General features: G+C 43.1%; 1 protein-coding gene and 1 long non-coding RNA gene across 9 annotated transcripts in view; one reads left to right on the top strand and one right to left on the bottom strand.

Moving 5' to 3' along the window:
• Nucleotides 1-26,825, top strand: part of CACNB2 (calcium voltage-gated channel auxiliary subunit beta 2) — a 424,293-nt gene that overhangs the window by 300,836 nt on the left and 96,632 nt on the right. The gene's annotated exons all lie outside the window — the stretch shown is intronic.
• Nucleotides 1,347-14,165, bottom strand: LOC120397993. Its single transcript, XR_005594123.1, has 3 exons — nt 14,130-14,165; nt 11,010-11,083; nt 1,347-1,541 (listed from the first exon to the last, which is right to left on the bottom strand). It is a non-coding gene; the product is annotated as an uncharacterized LOC120397993 (long non-coding RNA).

Here is a 26,825-nt window from a genome sequence, read left to right as displayed (position 1 = left end):
GCGCTACTCCCCTCGTCGGGGAGGAGTACAGATATCGGTTTTAAGAGCCCTTCATATCGATATAAAGGGCTTCGTTGTGTGGACGGGTGCAGCGTAAAATCGGTTTAACGCTGCTAAATTCGGTATAAATGCATAGTGTAGACCAGGCCTGAGCTGCATTAAGCTCTGTGGATAATGCTGATTAAGAGTATTTTCTATAAATACATATTTACAGATAAGCCCTTCACCATATTTGCTTGAGGGGGATGGTGGGTTGTTTTTCTTGTTTTGTTTTATATTTGATGTGTTTGACCATGCAATGAACACAACCCATCTAACCAAATCTTCTGTAAAAGTGGATCCTTCTGATCCTTTAACACTGCTTCTCTCTCTTCCTTACTTCAGTTTCCTTCTACTGTTCACGGATGTTCGGTCCCTTTCTTGTCTAACTGTAGTAGTCCATTATAACACAAAACTGACACCCACACATCACCCAAAGAAAGAATCCCTTTTTTCTTGTCCTTCCCAGAAATAAGAGCTAGCAGAGGGGAAAAAACAAAAAACAAACCCACCAACTAAAAACCTGTTTACCATCCTGTAGGGGCAGAATTTATTGCAATAACTGCCTTACTTTGTAATGTCATTTGGCTTGGAAAATACTACAAAAAAGCATCTTATCCAGGTCAGAAAATGAAGTGCCAGGAAAAATGCAAACACATTAGCACACAGGGTCAGACAAACAACCTTTTTCAAGCTTTATTTTTTTGCAAAAGATATGGATCAGGTGTGGTTTGAGAAACATGAGAATGTTTGGGTCAATTTTTTTTTTAATTCATTCTTACCTTATGTTTGGAAGTGTACTGTTCACTTTCTGACCCAAACTGCTACAGATACCTCTTTCTTTCTAGGTAATGGGTGGGGCGGGCGGATTTTTTTTTTTTAAATTGGGTTATGCTTGTTTGGTCTGTTTGGATGATCTATTCCTTGTAGCAATAAAAGTGAATTGGTTGGTGACTGGAGTTGTGCAAATAATGGATTTTTTTGTTCATTCACAATTTGGGGGGCGGGGAATTGTTTCAGGTGAAATGAAACAAAGTTTTTGTTAGATTTTGAGCATGTTATAATATTTTTAGTTCTTTTAAATAAAGTTAGGGGAATTTTGAAACAATGTTGTTTTGAACAAAAAAAAAATTTTTTTTTAATATTTTGACCAAAAAGTTTTTGGCAAAACTGACACAAATTTGTAAACATTTTGATGGTGTTGAATTCTGAGGGTCTGTCCCCTCACACCCCCCCCAAATAAAATGGCCAAAAATCTTCAGCTATCTTAGTGACCTTTTTCCTCATGCAGATAGCTGCCCACAGGATTGAGGAGTATGATACTCAGGGTGAATAGACTACATGCTAAGAACATTATTCCAAGGAAATAGTTTGACTAATTCCAAAAAGCAGTAGACCACCAAACCTATATTTAAGGTAATGAAACATCCCAGTTTGCTGAGACTGGGTCTTATGACGCCTCCAAATGTTACAGCTGCTTCGTTTGATACTGAGTTTTTTACCTGAATGCACAGAGAGAAAGATAAAATATAAAGGAAATGGATTAATTAGGCTGTAACTTAATTATTTAATTTATCTGGGAACTAACCAGCAGTAATTCATATAGTGCAGGTCATGGTTGGCACAGGGGCCAGTGTCTCACCTGAGCCCCTTTGTCCCCCCACTACACAGGCTTGCCTACCAGTTCAGGTGATGCCTTCCCCTCCCAATTTCTGACAGAGGGGGACTCTTAAAGGAGACAGTTTGTTTTTGTTTTATTTCTTTTTCTTTTTTTCTTGAAAGTTTAGACACAACTTCCCCATAATGAGATTGCAAGGTTGTATTTCTCCAGGCCAAGACACTCTCTCTGACCTAGTGGGTTTCTTGGCCCCATAGCACAGTTGTGTTATCCTGCTGCACAGCAGAGCCTTGGTCTCTCTTACTAGGAAGCATTTCTCTCCACCCCTCCCACTTTCCAGGCAATTCATTATTGCCACAGGAAATATCCACTCACACTGCACAGCTAAGAGATTCAAGAAGCTTACAAGAAGTGGAAGATTGGACAAATGAACAGACAGGAGTATAAAAATACTGCTCGGACATGCAGGAGTGAAATCAGGCAGGTCAAATAACACTTGGAGTTGCAGCTAGCAAGGGATGTTAAGAGTAACAAGAAGGGTTTCTACAGGTATGTTAGCAACAAGAAGAAGGTCAGGGAAAGTGTGGGCCCCTTACTGAATGAGGGAGACAACCTAGTGACAGAGGACGTGGAAAAAGCTAATATACTCAATGCTTTTTTTGCCTCTGTCTTCATGAACAAGGTCAGCTCCTTGGGCACTGGGCAGCACAGTATGGGGAGGAGGTGACCAGCCCTCTGTAGAGAAAGAAGTGGTTCAGGACTATTTAGAAAAGCTAGACGAGCACAAGTCCATGGGGCCAGATGCACTTCATCCAAGGGTGCTAAAGGAGTTTGCGGATGTGATTGCAGAGCCATTATCTTTGAAAACTCATGGCGATCGGATGAGGTCCTGGATGACTGGAAAAAGGCTAATGTAGTGCCCATCTTTAAAAAAGGGAAGAAGGAGGATCCAGGGAATTACAGGTCAGTCAGCCTCACCTCAGTCCCTGGAAAAATCATAGAGCAGGTCCTCATGGAATCCATTTTGAAGCACTTAGAGGAGAGGACAGTGATCAGGAACAGTCAGCATGGATTCACCAAGGGCAAGTCATGCCTGACTAACCTAATTGCCTTCTGTGAGGAGATAAGTGGCTCTGTGGATGAGGGGAAAGCAATGGACCTGTTATTCCTTGACTTTAGCAAAGCTTTTGATATGGTCTCCCACAGTATTCTTGCCAGCAAGTTAAAGAAGTGTGGGCAGGATGAATGGACTATAAGATGGATAGAAAGCTGGCTAGATCATTGGGCTCAATGGGTAGTGATCAATGGCTCCATGTCTAGTTGGCAGCTGGTATTAAGTGGAGTGCCCCAAGGGCCAGTCCTGGGGCCGGTTTTGTTCAATATTTTTATTAATGATCTGGAGGATGGCATGGATTGCACCCTCAGCAAGTTTGCAGAAGACACTGATCTGGGAGGAGTGGTAGATACGCTGGAGGGTAGGGATAGGATACAGAGGGACTTAAACAAATTAGATGATTGGGCCGAAAGAAATCTGATGAGGTTCAACAACGACAAGTGCAGAGTCCTGCACTTAGGAACGAAGAATCCCATGCGCTGCTACAGATGAGGGACCGAGTGGCTAGGCAGCAGTTCTGCAGAAAAGGACCTACGGGTTACAGTGGGTGAGAAGCTGTATATGAGTCGACAGTGTGCCCTAATTGCCAAGAAGGCTAACGACATTTGGGGCTGTATAAGTAGGAGCATTGCCAGCAGATCGAGGGACGTGATCATTCCCCTCTATTCAGCATTGGTGAGGCCTCATCTGGAGTATTGCATCTACTTTTGGGCCCCACACTACAAGAACGATGTGGAAAAATTGGAAAGAGTCCAGCGGAGTGCAACAAAAATGATTAGGGGGCTGGAGCACATGACTTATGAGGAGAGGCTGAGGGAACTGGGATTATTTAGTCTGCAGAAGAGAAGAATGAGGGGGGATTTGATAGCTGCTTTCAGCTACCTGAAAGGGGGTTACAAAGAGGATGGATCTAGACCAGAGGTGGGCAAACTATGGCCCGTGGGCCACATCCGACCCGCGGGACTGTTCTGCCCGGCCCTTGAGCTCCCGGCTAGGGAGGCTAGCCCCCGGCCCTTCCCCTTCTGTCCCTCCCCTGCTCTCCTCCCGCCCCCCCCTGCAGCCACGCCGTGCTCTGGGTGGCAGGGCTGCGCACTCCTGCAGGACAGCGCGGCAGCATGTCTGGTTCCGGCTGGACGGCATGGTGGCCAGATATGCTGCTCTGAGCAGTATGGTAAGGTGGCTGGGGCTGGGTGATTGGATAAGGGGCAGAGGATCCCAGGGGATGGGGAGCAGGGGGCGGTTGGATGGGGCAGAGTTTCTAGGAGGGCAGTCGGGATGGGGAACGGGGTGGGGGGTTGGATAAACGTAGGAGTCCCGGGGGCCTGTCAGGAGGCGGGGATGTGGATAGGGGTTGGGGCAGTCAGGGGACAGGGAGCGGGGGGGATGGATAGGGGGTAGGGTCCCATGGGGCAAGTAGGGGCAGGGGGTCCTAGAAGGGGGCTGTTAGGGGACAAGGAGCAGGGAGATTGGATAGGTCGGGGGTTTGGAGGGGGGCAGTCAAGGGGCCGGAAATGAGAGGGGTTGGTTGGGGGCAGGGGCCAGGCTGTTTGGGGAGGCACAGCCTTCTCTACCCGGCCCTCCATACCGTTTTGCATCCCCAATGTGGCCCTCAGGCCAAAACGTTTGCCCATCCCTGATCTAGACTGTTCTCAGTGGTACCTGATGACAGAACAAGGAGTAATGGTCTCAAGTTGCAGTGGGGAAGGTTTAGGTTGGATATTAGGAAAAACTTTTTCACTAGCAGGGTGGTGAAGCACTGGAATGGGTTACCTAGGGAGGTGATGGAATCTCCATCCTTAGAAGTTTTTAAGGTCAGTCTTGACAAAGTCCTGACTGGGATGATTTAGTTGGGGATTAGGCCCTGCTTTGAGCAGGGGTTGGACTAGCTGACCTCCTGAGGTCCCTTCCAACACTATGCTTCTATGATTCAAGGCAGCACAGATATTGAACAAGAAGGCTCAGAAGAGTATCTCTATTTTCAGCTGTCTAGAAGGGCCAAGCTTTTTTTTTTTTTTTTTTGGTCAGGCTATTCCTGGCAGAGATATTTGGTGAAGGTGGAAAAGATGTGGGGAGAAACATATGGGAGGAAAGGAAGGAAGGAGAGAGAGAGAGTGTGTGGAGAAACATAGGGAAAGTGGATGGGGAAGGAAGCGGGGGAGAGAGAGCATGCAGAAAAAGAAAATCCAAGGAGGAGGTCAAAGTATAGCGCAGAATACGGAGAGGTCTAAATAAAAATAATGTAGGTCTGTTAGGGATGGAGTAGAAAATATAGTGAAGGGGATGAAACTAGGGCCTGATCTACACTAGGAAATTAGGTCGGTATATCTACACTGCTCAGGGATGTGAAAAGTCCACACCCGTGAGCAATGCAGTTAAACCAACCTAACCTCCAGAATAAACAGTGCTAGGTTGGCGGGATAATTCACCCATCAACCTAGCTACTGCCTCTCAGGGAAGTGGAGTGCCTGCACCAATGGGAGAACCCCTCCCGTCAGCGGAGGTAGCATCTTCACTGAAGCGCTACAGCACTGCTGCTTCAGAGTTAAAGTGTAAGCAAGACGTACAAGCAGGGCTGCCCAGAGGGGGACGCAATTTGCCCCGGGCCCCGCAAGCCGCTCTGGGTTTTCGGTGGCACTTCCACGCCGGGCCCTTCACTCGCTCCGGGTCTTAGGCGGAGGGTCCTTCAGTGCAGCGGAAGACTCAGAGCGAGTGAAAGACCCGCTGCTGAAGTGCCCGGTGAGCACAAGCACCCCCGCAAGCGGCAGAGGGGAAAAAAAAAAGAAAGAAAAAAGCTGCGATTAGCAGCAGCTCTACCGCCGCCGCTGCTTCATTCATCAGTGGCAATTCAGCGGCGGGTCTCTCTTGGATGGAAGGACCCGCCGCCGAATTGCCACCAAAGACCCGGCCCTGCCCCAGGCTCCCTGAATCCTCTGGGCGGCCCTGCCTACAAGAGACAGTAGAAGAGATTATACTGTTTTCTCCCAGCTGGTATTGCTAGCATCAGGAATCCAAAGATCATGAGTCTGTCCCAAAAATTGAGATTTTTTTTAAACTGGTTTATTTTTCCTTCTGCTTTTTTTAGCCTTTAAGGTACAGTTGGGGCACATTCTCAAGCTCTTCTCTGTGACTATGAAAATTAGAACTGTACCTTTTTTCATTTTTCTTAAATGAAAGCTTGAAATTCTCACATAATGGTATGACTCCAGGCACTGGGACTTTAAGGAAAACACCAAATGCTGCAAGACTCATAATAAAATTGCAAGCATTGGCTGTACTGTCCACCTACCTGCCAATTTGTGTACTGTTCTCTATTTAGAAAGTGATTAGCTGGTGGTGATGGAGGGGGAGTAGCCCTGGACATTCTAGCACACAGCTAAATTATTAGAGTTTAAGGTTTACAGGAATTGAAGATGCTGGATGACACATTACATCGTGTTTAACGTTTAGAATGATGACTATATCAGGTTCCATTTTATGGCAGAGATCTCATTGTTCCTGAAGCAAGTTAGTTTCTTCACAAAGACATTTAGGGCATGCTGTGAGGTCTGCCTATTTTTCTCAATTTTCTCTGAATGAACAGGCTGAACAGGATGTGAGTTGTTTCAAGGCTGAGGGGAAATTTTGTTGATGGTTCAGGAGTTCTGATGTAGACATTTTTTCAAGTTTTGTATGTATTTTCATTAATAAAAACTCAGGTATTTAGAGATTTTGATAGATTTTAAATAAATGAATTCACACAATAGGAAGATTTTGTTCAGAGAAAGCCTATTGCTATATGTGATATAATGATGTAAATGAAGAACTGAATATGCTGAACTGTGTGCAGACTCTTACATAACACAAGTGTAACACTGCTTGGATTTAGTCATTGCTATCAGTTTCTCTTTCATAAATAATAAAATCACAATAGTTAATCAAAAGGTATCTTTCTATTTTAAATTATACTGTAACAATTGTTGTCACAAGAGGACCACCTTGAAGAACTGTCTGTTTACATCTCTTGTGGCTGTGACCTGAATAATTTATGCTTAGATTATGGCATAGATTTCAGTATCTGTGGTATAGTGGCTTCCACTGTGAACTTCCAGGTTGATTCAGTTATCAACATATGCAAGTATTTACATATCCTTCATTATTTTGGTAAAGTGCTTTAAACTCTCCAGCCCCTTAACATGTTTAACTCCGATGGGATGTTTCTTCTTTAAAATGGTCAAATTTGAAAGATTTCATTAAAAATACAAAACAGTTGCTCTTTGTTTGACATGGCTCAGTTTTTTGGGTGTTTGCTTTGTTTTGTTTTCCCCTCACTGCCTCGCATAATTTGTATGATTGCTCGTGTTAGTTTGGGACTCTGGTGATGAAGGTAAATTTTTCCATTTTAAAGAGGGGAAAGTTTCATCTCATACCTTATGTGATTCTCAGAAGAGATCACAGAGGATTTTCATTCACCAACCTCCCCTCTGGGATCTGGCCTTTCACATAATATTTTTGCATTTAAAGCTGTGTATGCGACTTCTTAACTATCCTTATGAGTTTGGTCATATTTGACCAGTCAGTATGATGACTTCAGGTAATGTTCAGTCTTCTCAGTATTGGATGTTCATACTTGAAGTAATTTATGACTGTTATAGAATATTATAGAGTCATAGGGTTAGAACTGACCACAAGGGTCATCTAGTCTAACTCTCTACTAAGATGCAGGATTTGTTCTGTCTAAACCATCCAAGACAGATGGCTATACAGCCTCCTTTTGAAAACCTTCAGTGAAGAAGCTTCCACAAACTCCTGAGGCATTCTGTTCCGTTGTCCTACTGTTCTTACAGTTGGGCAGTTTTTCCGGAGATTTAATCTAAACCTGCCATGCTGTACTTTGAAGAACCCCATTGCCTGTTGTCCTGCCTTCTGTGGCAAAAGAGAACAACTTTTCTCCATTTGTTTATGGCAGCCTTTCAAGGATCTTCATACCACTATCATGCCCCCCCACACACTTAATCTTCTCTTTTCCAAACTAAACATACCCACTTCCTTCAGCCTTTGCTTATATGGTTTGCATTCCATCCCTTTGCCACTCACCTCTGGATCCTTTCCACTTTCTCTACATCCTTTCTATACATGATGACCAAAACTGGACACAGTACTCCAGCTGGGGCCTAACCAGCGCCGAGTAGAGGGGCATTATCACCTCCCATGACTTGCATTTGCTTTTTTTGCATCAGCATTGCATTGCTGTCTCATGTTGAGGTTGTGATCCACCAAAACTCCCAGATCCTTCTCAGCAGTGCTGTTGCCAAACCAGTTTTCCCCCATTCTGTATTTGTGCATTTGGTTTTTCTTCTCTAAGTGTTGCACCTTACATTTGTCTTTGTTGAGTTTCATTTTGTTCTCTATAGCCCAGTTCTCCAACTTATCAAGATCCCTCTGAATGTTAGCTCTGTCCTCCAAAGCTAAGGGTGACCTTCTCAGACCCCAGCTAAACTAGTAGCATGTGTTTAAAACATCTACTAGTTTAAGCTCTAAAATTGATGTAACTTAAAAAGGGGTTAACTTTAAATGTCTATTTAGTGCAGCAGTGGCAATGATTGTACTCTATTACTTAACTGATTGAATTTAACTGTGTGATGTTTCTGTCTGAGAAATCTGTCACAGAGTGACTTTTCAGAATTAACTGAAAGCTTGTTTCAGGGAACTCTTGATTGAAACGTGTGGTCTCCTTTGGCTCCAGCTTGTCTGTAATGTTTCATACTTTTTTACACTAGGCTATGAATCTCCTAGTTGTCCAGAGATTCATTGAGCTGTTTCATACTCTATTGTGATGGTAATCATTTGAGCTCCATGACTGAAGTGGAAATTTTAAGTTTGCATGGTAGTATATGCATTTACAATAAGTTAAATATAGTTATGCTAAGAGACTGTGATTGCTCTGTAGGGGCTATCCAATTTTTTCAACTTCTTGAGGAGTGAGTAGTATAGCAAATGAAATTGGCATTAGCCATACAAATATTTGTGTGTAAACCTATTTTAATTATTACCTTGAACCAGATCATGCCCTCGTGTTAAACCCCCTGGCAGGAGGGGAGAGTTAGCAGAAACAACCTCTGTGAGGTTCTTCCATCGGGATGATAGGATTTGCCCCCTTCGTAGAAGAAACATTTATCATGGGGGATCTGCCAAATGGTGGCTGCCTGGGCTTCTTCCATTGCTGGCTGGCCCTGGGATTGCCATAAAGGTGGATTCCACTGTATGGGGAATTGGTTGAGAAGGTTATATGGCCTGAGGTTTAGTCCAGATCAGTGTGAAATGGATGAAAGCTGCATGCAGAGAGGGAACTACGGTGATGTTTCCTCACCTGTTAAAGATTATAATTTTATTGGGCCTATTTAGTGACACTCAATTTTTTCCAGCTATGCCTTCTGGAAAATTCACTGGTCAGGTCTAATACTAATGGTTTTGATCTGCCATAATGTACAAAGTTGGTGAAGTAAAATATACTCTGCTGCTTGCTATCTCAAGCCTGGAAAGCCTTATCACACACTATTTAAAGGAACACAATATTGTTGATGCAAGTATATTGACATTCCCTCTGACTGCAAATCAGATGAAATATAGGACTTGGTAAAGTCTAAATGCTGAGTAGTTACAGAGTTGGTCTCAGGTTGTGGATACTAACATAGAACCATGTTTTGTAGGCAGAAAGCTTAGGTATTAAAAATGGATATCTGTGGGTGAGGCAATCGTATTATTGTATCATCTGTTAGGGAAAAACTGCTCCCACTTCCCACAAAAGCAAGAGTATTTTATTTCAAATTTAACTTTTGAGGCAGTACATAAAGTCAGAGTAAAGAGAGAAGGAGATGCAATTTATGATCAGACCAAATGAGGCATGTTTATTTTCTTGGTACACTCGGAACTCAAAGTTATAAGCAATGGGGTTGGGATTTATCTGGAAGTTGTATAAAAAAGACCATTGTCCTGCTTCAGGATCCGCTAGCACAGCCCACTGTGCCCATGCTGAGTCCCCATTCAGTGAAATTTGGGGGGCCCTGAAATCAAAAGGCTGTTGCACTCTACACTAGGTGGCATTTGTAAGGGCTGACAATTTCATGCTCAGCCAAATTGTGGTGGTGTAGTCCAGTTGGGAGGTGACAAAGGGATGTATTACTGAGGCCAGATTATTGTCCATCAGTCTCAGTACGCACACATCTGCCGAGAGCGCCATTTCATGCAGAGACCATGAGTTATTGACTTTTGGGAGAGTACCATCACTTTTCCTCTCTATGAGCCATGCAGCCAAAACACCCAAAGGGGCACTTGAGCCCATCCAAGAGAGAGCCAATCCTAAGGCCCCATGTAATAAAAGGACAGTCCCTTTTCTTAGATAATGACTAGACTCAATAAGTGGAGGAAAACAAATGCATGAGAAAGAGAGGAGTTAGAAAGGATAATGTAACAGTAAAACAAGCAGGTAATGAACAATAAACTCTGGATTAATTTTGCCACCTGCCAACCTAATATCAGCTGGTGGGGTCTTGTATTAATTGTTCCAGAAGTAAGTCTTAAGGCTAAATCTCCTAGTCCTATGTATTACAACTGGGTTAAAAGGTGTTCCCCTGTTTTCCTCCAAAATATCCCTATTTGTAATTTTGAAATGGTGCCAGAATGCATTCCATTGGCCTTGTAGTGATGTGACATTTAAACTCTTGCGTTATATTTATACTATTTTAACGTGTTTATACACTACTTATTTAGCAAATTATACAGTACAGAGAATTCACCAAGCAGCATGTTAAACAAATAGAGAAATAATATTTTTCTTTTTCTTTTTTTACAAAACTATGTCCTGACCAACATGTAGAACATATTCTGTAGCTTTTTAAAATGCAACAGTCTCTGCTTCCTTACATTCTTTTAATCTATGACCTTAGTAATACACACACAGTTTTCTTGTTTAGCACTTGTAGAAATATATATTCCATTTTAGTGCATGTTTGCATATGTGTGAGTTTCTTTTAAATATGGAAATCTCTTTGATCCACTTGGAAAGCATATTCACTGTGAGAATTTACTACAGATAACTGTGATAGCAGATGCTAATTTCAATGACTCTTAAATATTTACATATTCAAAGAGCATTTTTCACTAAATAGTTAATATTGATGTAAATATATGTTCTGAAGAAAAATGTTTGTCACATGATTCTTAGCAATCCTAAGGAAATACTGGCAAGTCCAATTATCTTACCTTTTAGAGGGTGCTTTTTTCAAGGGGGTCAGAAATATCTCTCTCTCTCTCTCTCTCTGATCAAAATGTGCATACTGTAACACAAATAAAATATTTACATTACATCGTTGTTCAAGAATGCATACATTCAGTAGCAATGGTCAGGCAAAATATGTTCAGTGACTGACTGAGAGCTGGAGCCCACAATTAAAGGGAGACGTTACTAGTCAGAGAACCCAACAAAACAGTTCTCCATAAGGGTGTTCACTGAGGTGTGTAGGGAAGAAGGTATTATTTGATCAAACAGGAAGTTTTCTGTATCTGGGACAGACGGATTTTAGTTTGTCAGTCAAGGGTGTGACTTTTATACCCTCCTGTGTACAGAGCAAATATCAGAGCTCTGGGACGATTCTAAGGTTCTCTGGGCTCAGATGCCAGTAATATGCAGATGAACCAAAGCTATCTCACTTTTTTCTGGAGTAGATAGTGCCATCACATAGCTGATCAATATCGGAAGGAAAAAAGTTCCTGATTGAAAAGCATTTGGGCTAAACTCAACATCAGAAGTACAGATTGATACTGATGGTGGTGACGGGGAATCCTTGACTGGACTTTCCACTGAAGATGTCTGCCCTCTGTTCATCCAAATACTAACCTGTCTTGAATTCTGCCAGGCTTATTGCTAGTCCTAGACACACAGATAGATAAGAAAAGTAACAAGAAATGTCTACTCCTGACTTCTGCTAAGAGGAAGACTTACAGCCCTCATTCATGGTCATTGACCTAGCCACAATAATCTTTCGTTGCCATTTCAAGCCTGGACTTAGCAATGCTCTCTGTTTGGGTCTGACTGTGAAGGCTAAAAGAAAAAAAGCTGTTACAACATGCAGCAGGCCATCTCCTAAGCAAGACAAGTAGATGACAATGCATCATGCTAGAACAAATAACAGAAATATCCAAATGCAAGAATTGATAGTAATGGGAGATTTTAACAACCCAGACATCTGTTAGAAAAGTAATACAGCAAAACACAAAATGTCTTCAGTACATTCCAACAGCTTATTGGACAACTTCTTGTTTCAGAACGTGGAGGAAGTAACCAGGGGAACAGCCATTTTAAACTTAATTCTGGTTAATGGAGGAACTGTTTGCAGGCCTGAAGGTTGAAGGCAACTGGGTGAAAGTTATCATGAAATGATAGATTCCACCCTTTACCAGGGGGTGGGGATACTCAGGAAGACCAGGGCTTTAAAAAGCCTGCTCCTAAGCAACCAGAGAAACTAGTGAACAGAAGCGGCTAACGGAAGTTTTGTGAGGGAGTTCTCCAGGTGAAGGAGGAGTGAGTACGTGACCTGTGGAGTAAATTTGTTGTCTGGTGTGTGTTTGTGTTTGTTGTGGTGTGCTTGCTGATGGATGGAGATTAATAAGATTGGGACTTTTCAGCTCGGAAAAGAGATGACTAAGATGGGATATGATAGAGGTCTATAAAATCATGACTGGTGTGGAGAAAGTAAACAGGTTTACTCCTTCTCATAACACAAGAACTAGGGACCACCAAATGAAATTAATTGGCAGCAGGTTTAAAACAAACAAAAGGAAGTATTTTTTCACACAACACACAGTCAACCTGTGGAAGATAAGTTTATAACTTTGCTAGACATTAAAAATTACAGAGTGAATAGTAATGCTGGATTTATGGTTATTACCACAATCTGTAACCAACTAACAGCCCCCCACCTCACCCCACCCCGGCTGTCTTCCCCCTTTATGACTGGAGAGGTGTTAACAGGCCACTTCCCCTTGAATGGTCCCTTGAAATACATGTTAACTACTTATGCTAAACAATCCGTTCCACCTTGTATTTAGCTGAGTTATTTTCCCTGACCTGAAGAAGAGCTCTGTATAAGCTCAAAAGATTGTCTCTCTAACCAACAGGAGTTAGTCCAATAAAAGATATTACCTGACCCACCATGACTCTCTAATACTCCGAGAGTTGATATGAATGGTTTACTGTCAAACAAGGAAGATAGATCTAGTTGGGGTCCCACAAGGGTCTGTCCTGGTTCTAGTACTAATGAATATTTTCATTACTGATCTGGATAATGGGGTGGAGAGTATGCTTATAAAATTTGTGGATGACACCACTCTGGCAGGGGTTGCAAGAACTTTGGAGGACAGCATTAGAATTCAGAGTGATCTTGATTAAATTGGAGAATTGACCTGAAATCAACAAGATGAAATTCAGTAAAGACAAGTGCAAAGTGCCGCACTGAAAAAGAAAAAATCAAATGCACAAATACACAACAGGAAATGACTGACCAGCCACCAGTATTGCAGAAAAGGATTTGGGGGTTATAGTGGATCATGAGTTGAATATGAGTCAACAATGTGATGCAATTCTGAAAAAGGCTAATGTCATTCCTGAGTGTATTAACAAGAATTTCTTATGTGAGACATGGGAGGTAATCGTTCTGCTCTACTCAGCCCTAGTGAGGTCTCAGCTGGAGTCCTGTGTACAGTTTTGGGCACGACACCACATTTTAAGGAATATGTGGAAAAACTGGAGAGAGTCCAGAGGAGAGCAACAAAAATGATAAAAGGTTTAGAAAACCTGACTTATGACAAAGGCTAAAAAAACCAAACTGGACATGTTTAGTCTTGAGAAAAGAAGACTAAGTGGGGACCTGATAAGTCTTCAAATATGTACAGGGCTGTTATAGAGAGGACAGTGATCAACTGTTCTCCATGTCCACTGAAGGTAGGACAAGGTTAATCTTCAGCACAGGAGATTTAGGTTAGATATTATGAAAAGCTTTCTAAGTATTAGGGTAGTTTAAATCCTGGAATAGGTTACCAAGAGAGATTGTGAAATGCCAGTCATTGGAAGTTTTTAAGAACAGATTAGAAAAAAACCTTTCGGGATGATCTAGATAGAGCTGGTCTTGCCTCAGAGCAGGGAGATGGACTAGATGACTTCTTAAAGTTCTTTTCTGTCCTATATTTCTGTGATTTCATCAACCAATTCCCATTTGCCCTGTGTTCAAATTATTTTATAGTGTTAATATAAATCTTTTATATCTACACCAGCGACACCATCACAGGACCTAACCAGATCAGCCACACCATCACCGGTTCATTCACCTGCACGTCCACCAATGTAATATATGCCATCATATGCCAGCAATCCCCCTCTGCTATGTACATCGGCCAAACTGGACAGTCTCTAAGGAAAAGGATAAATGGACACAAATCAGATATTAGGAATGGCAATATACAAAAACCTGTAGGAGAACACTTCAACCTCCCTGGCCACACACTAGCAGATCTTAAGGTGGCCATCCTGCAGCAAAAAAACTTCAGGACCAGACTTCAAAGAGAAACTGCTGAGCTTCAGTTCATCTGCAAATTTGACACCATCAGCTCAGGATTAAACAAAGACTGTGAATGGCTTGCCAACTACAAAATCAGTTTCTCCTCTCTTGGTTTTCACACCTCAGCTGCTAGAACAGGGCCTCATCCTCCCTGATTGAACTAACCTCGTTATCTCTAGCCTGCTTCTTGCTTGTTTATATATACCTACCCCTGGAAATTTCCACTACATGCATCCGACGAAGTGGGTATTCACCCACAAAAGCTCATGCTCCAAAACGTCTGTTAGTCTATAAGGTGCCACAAGACTCTTTGCTGCTTTTACAGATCCAGACTAACACGGCTACTCCTCTGATATATAAATCTTTTGTTTATTAATTTAAAGTTTTGGCATTGCTTTCTTCACTCAACATATTGTAGCCATGTGTATTATGACATAAATGCATAAACTGCAGTTTGAAATCTCACTGTCCAACTGCTAAATGTTCAGAAAGGACTGAAGTTCTGATCCTTGGAAGGCAGCCAAGGACTTTGTATAATAATTATAGAGCTAGTGGGAAGACATAAAAATGCTAAAACTGCCTTTTTAAATGTTTTAAACATGTATAGTTTTAGATCTTGATCAACAATTTCCATCTGCCGGCCATTAATCCTTTGCTTAGTGACTACTTGCAGAGACCTAGACTTTTGTGTGTGTGTGTGTGTGTGTACACATATGTGTGTGTGTGTATACTCTGTGTTTGTGTGTAATATAGAAATAGCTATGTCATACAAGGGTATAATGTCATTCAGCCAAATTCTCTGCTAGTGTACATGCTTTGTTTTAAGTCTGTGATGCTGCACCCATTTACGCCAGCAGAAAATTTGGCCCACTGATTTTTGGTGACAAAATAATCAAGAAAAACTCTGGAATTATACCGATTTTGACCATTTGATGCTTTCCCTCTCCTTTTCTTAGAGTGCAAACTAATGTAGTTTCACCATTGTTCTATTCCTTGCTGTCATAATACTCTTGTTGCATACATCCAGGAATTAATTTGAATGAACTAGTCATTAAATTGAACTATCTGAATAAACTGAAATGAAGAAAATGTTCTTTCTGTACCTGCAGAAGAAGCTTCTGTTGTCAAAAGCCAGGGGGGGGCTCTAGCCATTTCACTGTGCCAAGCACGGTGGCACGCCGCGGGGGGCGCTCTGTTGGTTGCCGGTCCCGCGGAGGTGCCTGCGGAGGGTCCGCTGGTCCCGCGGCTCGGGTGGACCTCCCGCAGGTGTGCCTGCGGATGCTCCACTGGAGCCGCGGGACCAGCGGACCCTCCGCAGGCATGCCTGCGGGAGGTCCACCGGAGCCGCCTGCCGCCCTCCCGGGACCAGCAGAGCGCCCCCCGCGGCATGCCGCCCCAAGCACGCGCTTGGCGTGCTGGGGTCTGGAGCCGCCCCTGTCAAAAGCAGTATTAACACGTCAACAAAATATGGTTCCAGATGCTTTGCCAGTGCCTTCCACTAGTTCAGAGGTTTGATTCTCTTTAAAGCTTTGTAGTAAACATGTACTGCTTAATATTTTTAGATTTAATGTAAATAATGTTAATAGAGTATAATAAATGTAGGCCTCAATATAGGTTGTCAATTTCAAATTTAATTTTAAATATGTTTTTATTTAGAATATTAAAATTCTTGAGTTAAAGCCATCTTTCTGCTGTCCTTCCATAGCCAATGATCGAGGCCTAACGGCAAATTCTGATATCACTTAGAATGCTGTAAAATCTTGCCGTTACTCTGCATTTACAGGGATAAATGAAGTCAGAATCTAGTTCTATTCCTACTGTGAAGAAAATGTAGAAAACTCTAGAACTGATGTGGAAAATAGCATCAGTCACTGTTTTGACAATGTGCCCATAACAAGTTGGTGGTTGTGTTGGAGCTAAGAGAATTTTTCATAAATCAGTTTTCCTTTCTTGATGTTTGCACACAAGCTTGCACACCATCCATCACATCCACTTTTCAAATATACCTGTAACTTTATACTGACAGTAAGGAATTTGTTCCCCCTCATGGAATGACTATGTTTTCTCTCCAAACATTCCCAGTTCATACTCAATGTAGAGGAAAGCAGAAAGAAATAATCTGGCAAGCTACAAAGCTTAAAACAGACAATATATTTTAAACAAAGCAAGATGATACTACTCTTGAGCCTTTAATTATTACTTCCTCTGGTGAGCATACATATCTAATGAGGGCACACAAATTGCATACCTCCCACAGGGGCTTACCACAAACTAGAGCCAATGATGCCGCTACTGTAATAGAATGAGGCTTATTACGTAGTGCTTCATCTGCTGGGTGTAAGGTCGTATAGCATCTGTAAATCATATTCTTTAAGATAGCATCATTGCAGGATTTTCACTCGAGTCGCACATTGCTAGCATGAAAGCTGCTCTGTCTCATGCTTGGAGCAAGGGATCCAAGAGTGAGACATAATGAAGCAGGGTTACAGGTAAGTAATTTTCACCTTCTGGAAAAGTAGCTATTAAACATTCCATTCTCTCTGTGGTATTTTTTTTCTTCCCTCTCAAGCTGGGGGAAGGAACTCTTCATAAATATCTAGGCCCAGATCATGGGCTTCATTTGGCACAGCTCAGGAGGAGGGTGGCTAAAGAGGTGGCTTTTAGTCACTTTTATGTTCACCCCTCTTTTCTCGATCTTGTGAACACACTGGTTCCTGGCTTGAGTCAGAGCACCCTTAGAACTACTCTAACTTAATTCTGATTCTCCAGGTGACTTTCAGGCAGCCAGGGCTCACTAGGACATGGGACACTCTGACCTCATAACAGCTCTCCTCTAATAGACCCAGGATGCTCTTATGGTTTTAGGCCTTCTGAGCAGAGCTCTACACAGGGGAACTCCTCAGGGGGCTGGATCTGCCAGCCTTCCAGCTCCCTTGCAGAGCCAGAGTTGAGCAAAGCAGCCCAAGTAATGACCAGGCTCTAGTACCAAGAAAGCAGTGGGCACTTCCCAACGAGTTATAAAAGTGTTACAGTTCAGTTGGCATGCTGTGGTGTTGTAGCTGTATCAGTCCCAGGATATTAGAGAGACAAGGTGGGTGAGGTAATCTTTTATTAGACCAACTTCTGTTGGTCCAGCCTTTCAAAAGATGAGCCCAAGTGGTTAAATTCATAACTTTTAAACACTAAAAATCCTGGACTGAATAGAGACACTGGATGTATGGCTTATTACAACAATCTATAACCCACTAACACTGCCTGCTTCCCTCCTCCCACACTCCTTTCCTCCCTATGACTGGAGGGGTGTTAATAGGCCACTTTACCTTGAATGTTTTCTTGAAATGTGTTAACTACTTATGCTAAACAATCTGTTTCATCTTGTATTTAGCTGTAACACTCTGAGTAAGGCTATGTCCACACTAGCACTTTTGTCAGTAAAACTTTTGTCAGTCAGGGTGTGAAAAAACCAAAAGTGATATTAACAAATATCACTTTTCACAGCAGAGTTAGCGCCCCATTTCCACCTTTAGTTCTGCTCTGCTGCTGCTGGCGGCGGCGGTGCTGTTTCAGAGCTGGACAGTCTGAAGTCAGCGCTGCTGCCAGCAGCAGCACAGAAATAAGGGTGGCAATGGGATGCTAAGTCGGCTGTGAAAAGTGATATTTGTATGTTCGTTAATATCACTTTTCACAGACTCTCAGCTCTGAAGGCAGCATTGTGGCCAGCAGCTGGTAAGCGCTGCCTTCAGAGCTGCGCAGCCAGGAAGTGGCAGCTACTGGCCAGACACCCAGTTCTAAAACAGTGCCTCTGCCAGCAGCAGCACAGGACTGCAAAAATAAGGGTGGCGGTGTCATACTATGCCACTTTTATTTCTGCATAATGTTTGACCTTTGCACTTGGAGGGATGGCTATGGGTGGAATAAGGCAAATTTTGGGTTGGCTATAGCCCCACAGGGCTCCCCCAGCACCGCCCCATCTGTGTGTCTGACTGTTAAATGATAAATTACCTTTTTTTTTTTGGTGCTGATCTCAGTATTCTGATTGGTCTGTGGTTTAATGCAGCTCTACAGCTACTGGACAATCAAGCCCTCTAATGTTGTCTAAGTCCCACCTTTGTAGTCTCAAGACAACAAACCTGCATGCACAATAGTACAATCCCCAGAGTCCAATTTCCTTCAAGTGGTGATTATTATTTATATATATATATATATATATGGAACAACGATCACTCTATCATACATTTGCAATAGTTTTTGATGTAAATACACTACATTGTGACAGAAAAGTGTGTGTAACTTTCTAAAATGTTACATTTAAATTACACCTCTGCCCCGATATAACGCCACCTGATATAACACGAATTCACCATGGGTAGCACCACCCATGCTACCAACTGAATGAGGCAGTGATTCTGTGGAAAAACCTGTATGTGATCATGTAACTAAATACTGTATCATAATTCATATGCAAAAGGGAACCAAATTAAGGTTACACAGAAAATCTTAGTATTGCCATTTCCTAACTTTTGAGTGTTTGACTTGGCAACCTTAACGTTCTTTTAATTGTTGTGTGCATGTGTGATACAAATGTAATTGGGTCAGGGACCACATCTTCTTTCACTTTGGGGAAGTGCCTCACATACCAGAAACAAATACATTAATAATTATTAATAATATTATATAGTTACTACTGTGATTGTAGGATGTCTCATTTGAGCTTGTACAATACCATCAATTGAAAAATGAAGTAGACACATTGTCCTATGTTTAAAATTTAGTGTTCTCTCAAATGACCTGCCATTTCCTGGCCACTCTTCTGGATTAGGAGATAATTTAACATTTGTCTTTTGAAATACACATATATGTTCACATAACATCTGCAAAGTGGTAGAGTGATCTTGTAGCAAAATGTAAAACTTTTACCAAGCAAAGGTTTGGCAGTACAAAACTCAGCCATTGTGCTATTCCATTATTATTTCTTAACGGTAATGCATCGCATATTAGAAAAATGTGAAAAATTGTAAGAACATGAGCCTCTGACTCTAGCAGATGTCTAGACTAGGCTGGGTTAATTACTGAAAATATAGTGGAAAAAGGAATTGAAAATATGGAATCACATATAAACCCAATAGGCATCATATTGCAATTAAGAAACATTCATATATTACTGTACTGTAGCATTTTTCATTAAGTATTGATAATCTTATCTTCATTTATAATCACAGAGAAACTACTGCCCTCTTTTTAAAATTTAAATAAAAGCTTCCCTGAACTATGTTTGTGGTTTGGATTTATGTCCTTTTTTCAGAATTTTCTCCCCATGAAAAATCTAAAAATATGTTATTGTAAATCTTGTGTGTGAACATCATTTTTAGCCAAAAAAAGTTATGAACCAATGAAATGCAATCTTGTCAGCATAAAATGTCCTCACTTGTGACATTGAAAAGTGAACTTGAAATCCCAACAGATTATTTGCTGTTTTTTTGCTGATAGAATAAGCATGTTTTCAGTAAGCACAAACAGACTTAAAAGGAGACCTCTATTCTTCAATCTTGCTGTTTCAAATAGTTTCTGTTAATTCCCCAAGTAATTGATATAGGAAGATGCACCTTTTTGGCATACTTATTACAAACAGAACACTGCTGCAGATGAGTATTGACTGATGGTATGATACTCTAATAAAAACCAGACCCTGCTAGTATGAGGCCACTTTGTGTGCGTCACTAAAGCTATTTCAATCCTTGCTGCCTCCTGAGCTGAATGTAAACCAACACTGGCGACTCTGTTTTCACATTGTTGTATGCAGTGTTTTTGTAGCTGTGTTGGTTTCAGAATATTATAGAGACAAGGCTGATGAAGTAATATCTTTTTATTGGACGAACTTCTGTTGGTGAAAGAGAGACGCTTTCAAGCTTGCACGGAACTGTTTGGGTCTGGGAAAGGTACCCAGAGTGTCACAGCTAAATATAAGATAGAACAGATAAGGAGTTAGCTTGTTGCAAGAAATGGTCTTTGTTAATGTATATGTAAAGCTGATGCTATTGCAAAGAAGACTAGAAACTGCTATTAAATGACTGAAAAGATATAGCATGGCACCAGCAATGGAAGCTTCCCTATTCCATCTTACCAATGTGCCTCAATCATGGGAAAACAAAAACTAGGTTTAATAAAATGTCAGTTCGATTTCCATGACTGTTCAGTTTATGGCCTCTCTGCTCAGGATACCAACAAGGAGGCTAACTGGTGGTGGGGTCTCCCACAGTATTCTTGCCAGCAAGTTAAAAAAGTATATATGATGTTGCACTCTATATGATTTTATGAAAATATGCTAATGTAACTGGAATATGCTTCATGCAAAAGGTCTCTTGTAAGGTATCATTACAAAGCTTATAATTTACTGAGTGTGATCATCCTATTTGTATAAATGTACCACTCTTGTATCTGAAACTAGAAATATGAAATATAACTTTGAGGGCCTACTGTAATTATGCAAAGTGTGAGCCATTAATGGTGGTTTGGAATCTTGATGACTCCCATTAACCAGTCCAATTGACTGCAGATGGCTGTGTTTTACCTGAAAGTCTTCCTCTGTACCTGTGTGCTGGCAAGTGGGTAATGAAGTCTTACTGTGACATGTGATCATGTCACCTGAACTGGAATCCATCTTTAACCTGGTGCTTTTCCATTGAGAAAGGGGGGAAGGGGGCAGAAAGACAAAGGATTCCTGCCTCATGCAAAAAGCTATATAAAGGGGTGGAACAGAACAAAGAGGAGAGCCATCATGAGGAATCCCCTAGCTACCACCTGAGCTGGAACAAGGGCTGTACCAGGGGAAAGGATTGTGCCCAGACTAGAAAGGCATCCAGTCTGTGAAAGAAATGTATTGAAACATCTTTCAGGGTGAGATGATATCTATACTCAGTTGTATTACTGTATTAGGCTTAGATTTGCGTGTGTTATTTTATTTTGCTTAGTAATTCACTTTGTTCTGTCTGTTACTACTTGAAACCACTTAAATCCTACTTTCTGTATTTAATAAAATCACTTTTTACTTATTAATTAACCCACAGTATGTATTAATACCTGGGGGGAGCAAACAGCTGTGCATATCTCTCTATCAGTGTTATAGAAGGCGAACAATTCACAAGTTTACCCTGTATAAGCGTTATACAGGGATTTATTTGGGTTTTAGACCCCATTGGGAGTTAGACATCTGAGTGTTAAAGACGGAGAACATTTCTGTAAGCTGCTTTCAGGATAAGCCTGCAGCTGTGGAGCAATTCAGACCTTGAGTCTGTGTTGGAGCAGACGGGTGTGTCTGGCTCAACAAGACGGGATGCTGGAGTCCCAAGATGCCAGGGCAGGAAAGCAGGGGCGGAAGTAGTCTTGGCACATCAGTTGGCCATTCCCAAAAGGGATTCTGTGATCCAACCCGTCACAGTATGGATTGGATGAATGGACTATAAGGTAGATAAAAAGCTAGCTAGATCGTCAGGCTCAACGGGTAGTGATAACGGCTTGATGTCTAGTTGGCAGCCAGTATCAAGCGGAGTGCCCCAGGGGTCGGTCCTGGGGCCAGTTTTGTTCAACATCTTTATTAATGATCTGGATGATGGTCTGGATTGCACTCTCAGCAAGTTCGCAGATGACACTAAGATGGGGGAGAGAGAGGTATGCTGGAGAGTAGGGATAGAGTCCAGAGTGACCTAGACAAATTGGAGGATTGGGCCAAAAGAAATCTGATGAGGTTCAACAAGGAGAAGTGCAGAGTCCTGCACTTAGGACGGAAGACTCCCATGTACTGCTACAGGCTGGGGACCGACTGGCTAAGCAGCAATTCTGCAGAAAAGGACCTGGGGATTACAGTGGATGAGAAGCTGGATATGAGTCAGCAGTGTTCCCTTGTTGCCAAGAAGCCTAATGGCATATTGGCATGCATTAGTAAGAGCATTGCCAGCAGATCAAGGGACGTGATTATTCCCCTCTATTCGACACTGGTGAGGCCACATCTAGAGTATTGTGTCCAGTTTTTGGCCCCCCACTACAGAAAGGATGTGGACAAATTGGAAAGAGTCCAGTGGAGGGCAACAAAAATGATGAGGGGAATGAGGCACATGACTTACTAGGAGAGGCTGAGGGAACTGGGCTTGTTCAGTCCGCAGAAGAGAAGAGTGAGGGGGGGGATTTGATAGCAGCCTTCAACTACCAGAAGGGGGGTTCCAAAGAGGATGGAGCTAGGCTGTTGTCAGTCATGGCAGATGACGGAACAAGGAGCAATGGTCTCAAGTTGCAGTGGGGGAGGTCTAGGTTGGATATTAGGAAACACTATTTCACTAGTAGGGTGGTGAGAAGCACTGGAATGGGTTACCTAGGGAGGTGGTGGAATCTCCATCCTTAGAGGTTTTTAAAGCCCAGCTTGACAAAGCCCTGGCAGGGATGATTTAGTTGGGGATTGGTCCTGCTTTGATCAGGAGGTTGGACTAGATGACCTCCTGAGGTCTCTTCCAACCCTAATGTTCTATGATTCTATATTTGCTATAATGTGGACATCTTCTCACTGGCAACTGTAACATATACACTTATGAGCAACCATCAGATGGTGATGCTTTCTGGTCATTACCAGCCTATGTCTACTCTAAATTGATACCAACAGTCCTCTGAGCCATCCTGTCACCCTACAAAGTTACATTAACCAGAAATGTGATGGCTCAGAATGATTAGCATTTTTCCCTATTTTTGGAAGTACACAGTAAAAAAAAAAACTGATATGGACCCAAAGCAAGTCCATTGGTTCAAACGCCACAAAACTTAGCAGTTTGACTTGAGAACCAAACCCTCTGGCTGATCTCTGTTTCTGTAATCATCATCCCAAAGAGCTGTAGCCTCATTGCAGATTGAGCACCACTTGGATCAGTGCCTAGTTAGGTCCTTGTGGTAGTCTGGCTGGATATTCAGTTTATGTCCAGCATTGTCAATATCATCATGTCACTGAAGCTTTTGGCAACCATGTGTTTGCCAACCACATTGTAGCATTCCTTGGTAATCAAGATTTGGAATTTGTTGGTCTTCTTTCCTAATAACATCTGTACCTAGAAAGCCATCAAACCAGTGCGATGGAGGTGGCTGCTGGGTTTGGCTTTGAGTATCTTCATCATAGACAGTGCTAGGGGATGCTCGAAAGATGTGGATATGTAGATAGCCACAATTGCTGCCAAGTTTCGGGCCTTTCAGTGGCCTCCATGGGGACGTTGTGACATCAAGCTTGTTGTAAATCTATGGATGTATAGACCCAGTTATATTGAATTAAACAGCAGTGAAAGGTGTACATATGAAATGGCAGCATAAGATTAAAACCAGATCTATTTCTATAATGGGCCAAACCAAATCCTTGAATCCAAGTACCCTGCTATTTTGGAAAAGTGTGGATCAGGCTAGGCAGTTTGTTGTGCTGAGACTGCTGCTTATTATGCTAAGCATGATTGTGTCACTGTTCTCTTGTCCTCCCTACTGTTTGTTTAATCCAAGCACAAATCTTGCAGAAAGGGTTACTGATACAAGACTGGGGCCTCAGAAGCTATTGCAATACAAATAAATGGATGTACTAGTGGTTTTAGCATAGTTAAAACTGAGTTGTGTTGACTTTTGCAACAACTTTGTTATGTCTGAAGAATTCAGAGCAGTTTCCAAAAAAATTACAGTAGTCACTGAAAAATAAGGAACTACTTCAGAGAAACTCATAAAGAATTGTATTATTTTTAAATGGCTGACTTGTAGTAGTGACACCATGTGTGTGGGGGTGGGAAATGAAATATTCTAATGTGTTTAAAAATCAGTCTAATCTGGAACCACAAATACTGACATCCCTTAATCATATGGTTACTGAATGAGGTCACTATAGGACAGAGTTAAGGCTGCTTGGGTGCACTAATTTGATTTCCATATCTTGGTATATGTAGATTTCTTTTAAATGTATCCTTTACTCTTAATTTCCTGGGTGCTTATTTAGGGAATAATTACAACATCCCTGTAATCTTTTTTTTTATTCTAAATTAATATGTCCTATCAATCTTAATATGGATATAAGTTTTGCTGCTGAGGTCTATGTGGTGCTATATTGTCATTTCTTTGTAGTTTGGCTTACATCCTTCAGCCTCATGCCTAACAGCTAGGGTGACCACCTGTCCATATTTGGGTGGGACAGTCCCAAAATGTACATTTAAGTCCTGATCCTAGGTTGAATGACACTAGGACAGCATTTGTCCCTGATTCCCTGTGGCACTGCTCTGTGCCTTCCTGAGGCTCGGGGTAGCGCCAGCCTCTTTCCAGGGGAGAGGGCTGAGGTGGAGCTTAGTCTCCCCTCACCACAAGGCCACTCCCCCTGCTCCTCTTCTTCCCCTTGACACCCCACCCCTGGCCAAGCCAGAGCCGAGCAGTAGTAAGAGTCGCTCAGGGAGCCCAGGTCATTGTGGGGAGCCACGGACCTTCCATCTGCCCTGGGCAGCACACCCTGCAGGACAGAGACACGGCCAGGGGCTGTTACTGGGTACCCCAGCACTCTGCCCAGGGCAGGTATAGAGTAGGGTGACCAGGTGTCCGGTTTTCGACCGAAACACCCAGTTGAAAAGGGATCCTGGCGATACTATCTGGGCCGTTGACTGTCTGGTTGGTGGCACTGCGCAGCAGGGCTGGCAGGCTCCCTGCTAGCCTGTGCCGCACGGCTCCCTGGAAGCAGCCAGCATGTACCCCCTCTGGGTCCTCCGCATAGGAGCAGCCAGGGAGCTACACAGGCTGTCCCCACCCCAAACGCTGCCCCCACAGCTCCCGTTGGCCAGGAACCATGGCCAAGGGGAGCTGCAGGAGTGGCGCCTGCAAACGGGGCAGCATGCAGAGCTGTCTGGCTGCACCTCCGCATAGGAGCCAGAGAGAGACATGCCGCTGCTTCCGGGAGCTGCCTCTGCCCCAATCCCCCTCCTGCCCTCCGAACCCCTCAGTCCCAGCCTGGAGCACTCTCTTAGACCCCAAACTCCTCATCCCCCGTGCCACCCCAGAGTCTGCACCCTTAGCCAGAGCCCTCACACCCCCTGCACCCCAACCCTCTGCACCAGCCCAAAGACCCGTCCTGCAGCCCAAATCCCTCATCTCCAGCCCCACATCGGAGCCCTCACACACACCATACCCCATACCCCTGCCCCAGCCTGGAGCCCCCTCCCACACCCTGAACCCCTCATTTCTGGCTCCACCCTGGAACCCATACCCTCAGGCTAGACCCCATACCTCCTGCCACACCCCAATCCTCTGCCTCAGCCTGGGGCCCCCTCCCATACTCCAAACCCATCGGCTCCACTTCCCAGCCCAGAGCACCCTTCTTCACCCCAAACCCCCTCATCCCTGGCCCCACCCTGGAGCCCCCTCCCACACTCCAAACTCCTCATTTCTGGCCCCACCCCAGACCCTGCACCCCCAGCCAGAGCCCTCACCCCCTCCCACACCCCAGCCCCCTGAGCCAGCCTGGTGAAAATGAGCGAGTGAGTGAGGGTGGGGAGAGCAAGCGATAGAGGGAGGGGGGATAGAGTGAGTCGGGGGGGTTGGAAAAGGGGCAGGGAATGGAGGGAGTGTGGGGGCAGATTAGGGGCAGGAGCAAGGCAAGGGTTTTCAGTTTTGTGTGAGTAGAAAGTTGGCAACCCTAGTGTAGCGTCCAGGGCTCCTCATAGTGGTCCGGGCTCCCTGGGCGGCTTTTAGCACTACCCAGCTCTGGCTTCTGGCCTAGCAGGGGGAGGGGTGCAGGGCTCCTGCATGTATCCCGTTTTTGCATTTTGAAAATGTAGTCACCATACTAACTGCTTACACAAAGCATGGTGGTAGCCCAGTATAATGTATTGTTGTTACTTTCATATTTGTGTTGCAGGAATATATAGAGACTCCAATCAGGATCAAGGTCTCATTGTGCTAGGTGCTTTGCTAATATATAGAAAGACCTGATCCTTGCTCTGAAATTATTGATTTTACTGCTACATATCACAAATTTAGTCTTATTTTCTTTGGGATATCTCTCAAGTTTCATCTGATGCTCCAAGAGTGAGATTCCTTCACAGATGCTATCTTTAGATAAAAGGCAATTACTTATCTGTAATTCTGCTTCTGTGAAGATATGTTGCAGGATTCTCACTCACTGCACACCTCCTCCCAGAGTTTAAAGGTGTTTTTTGTTTGAGAGTTGTTGGTTTTTTGCTTGCACCTTATTTCTTTTTTTAATTTATTTGAGGCATGTTTTGGATCACCTGTTGGTCATTTTAAATGCATCAAAGACATCTTTGGGGGGAAGGCATACTACAGTCAGTAAGTCCCTGGCTTTTGCTATACTTGCTATCACTGCCCTCCAGGATCAAAAAAGTTTTAAGAGCTAGGGGAGTCCCACTAGTGTCATGCTAAAGACCCAAGATGCAGAAGTGAAATCTTGCAATAGGTTATCTTC

Source organism: Mauremys reevesii, linkage group 2 (genome assembly GCF_016161935.1).
Source record: "Mauremys reevesii isolate NIE-2019 linkage group 2, ASM1616193v1, whole genome shotgun sequence".
Classification (NCBI taxonomy): Eukaryota; Metazoa; Chordata; order Testudines; family Geoemydidae; genus Mauremys; species Mauremys reevesii.
This window is presented reverse-complemented; position numbering and strand designations above follow the sequence as displayed.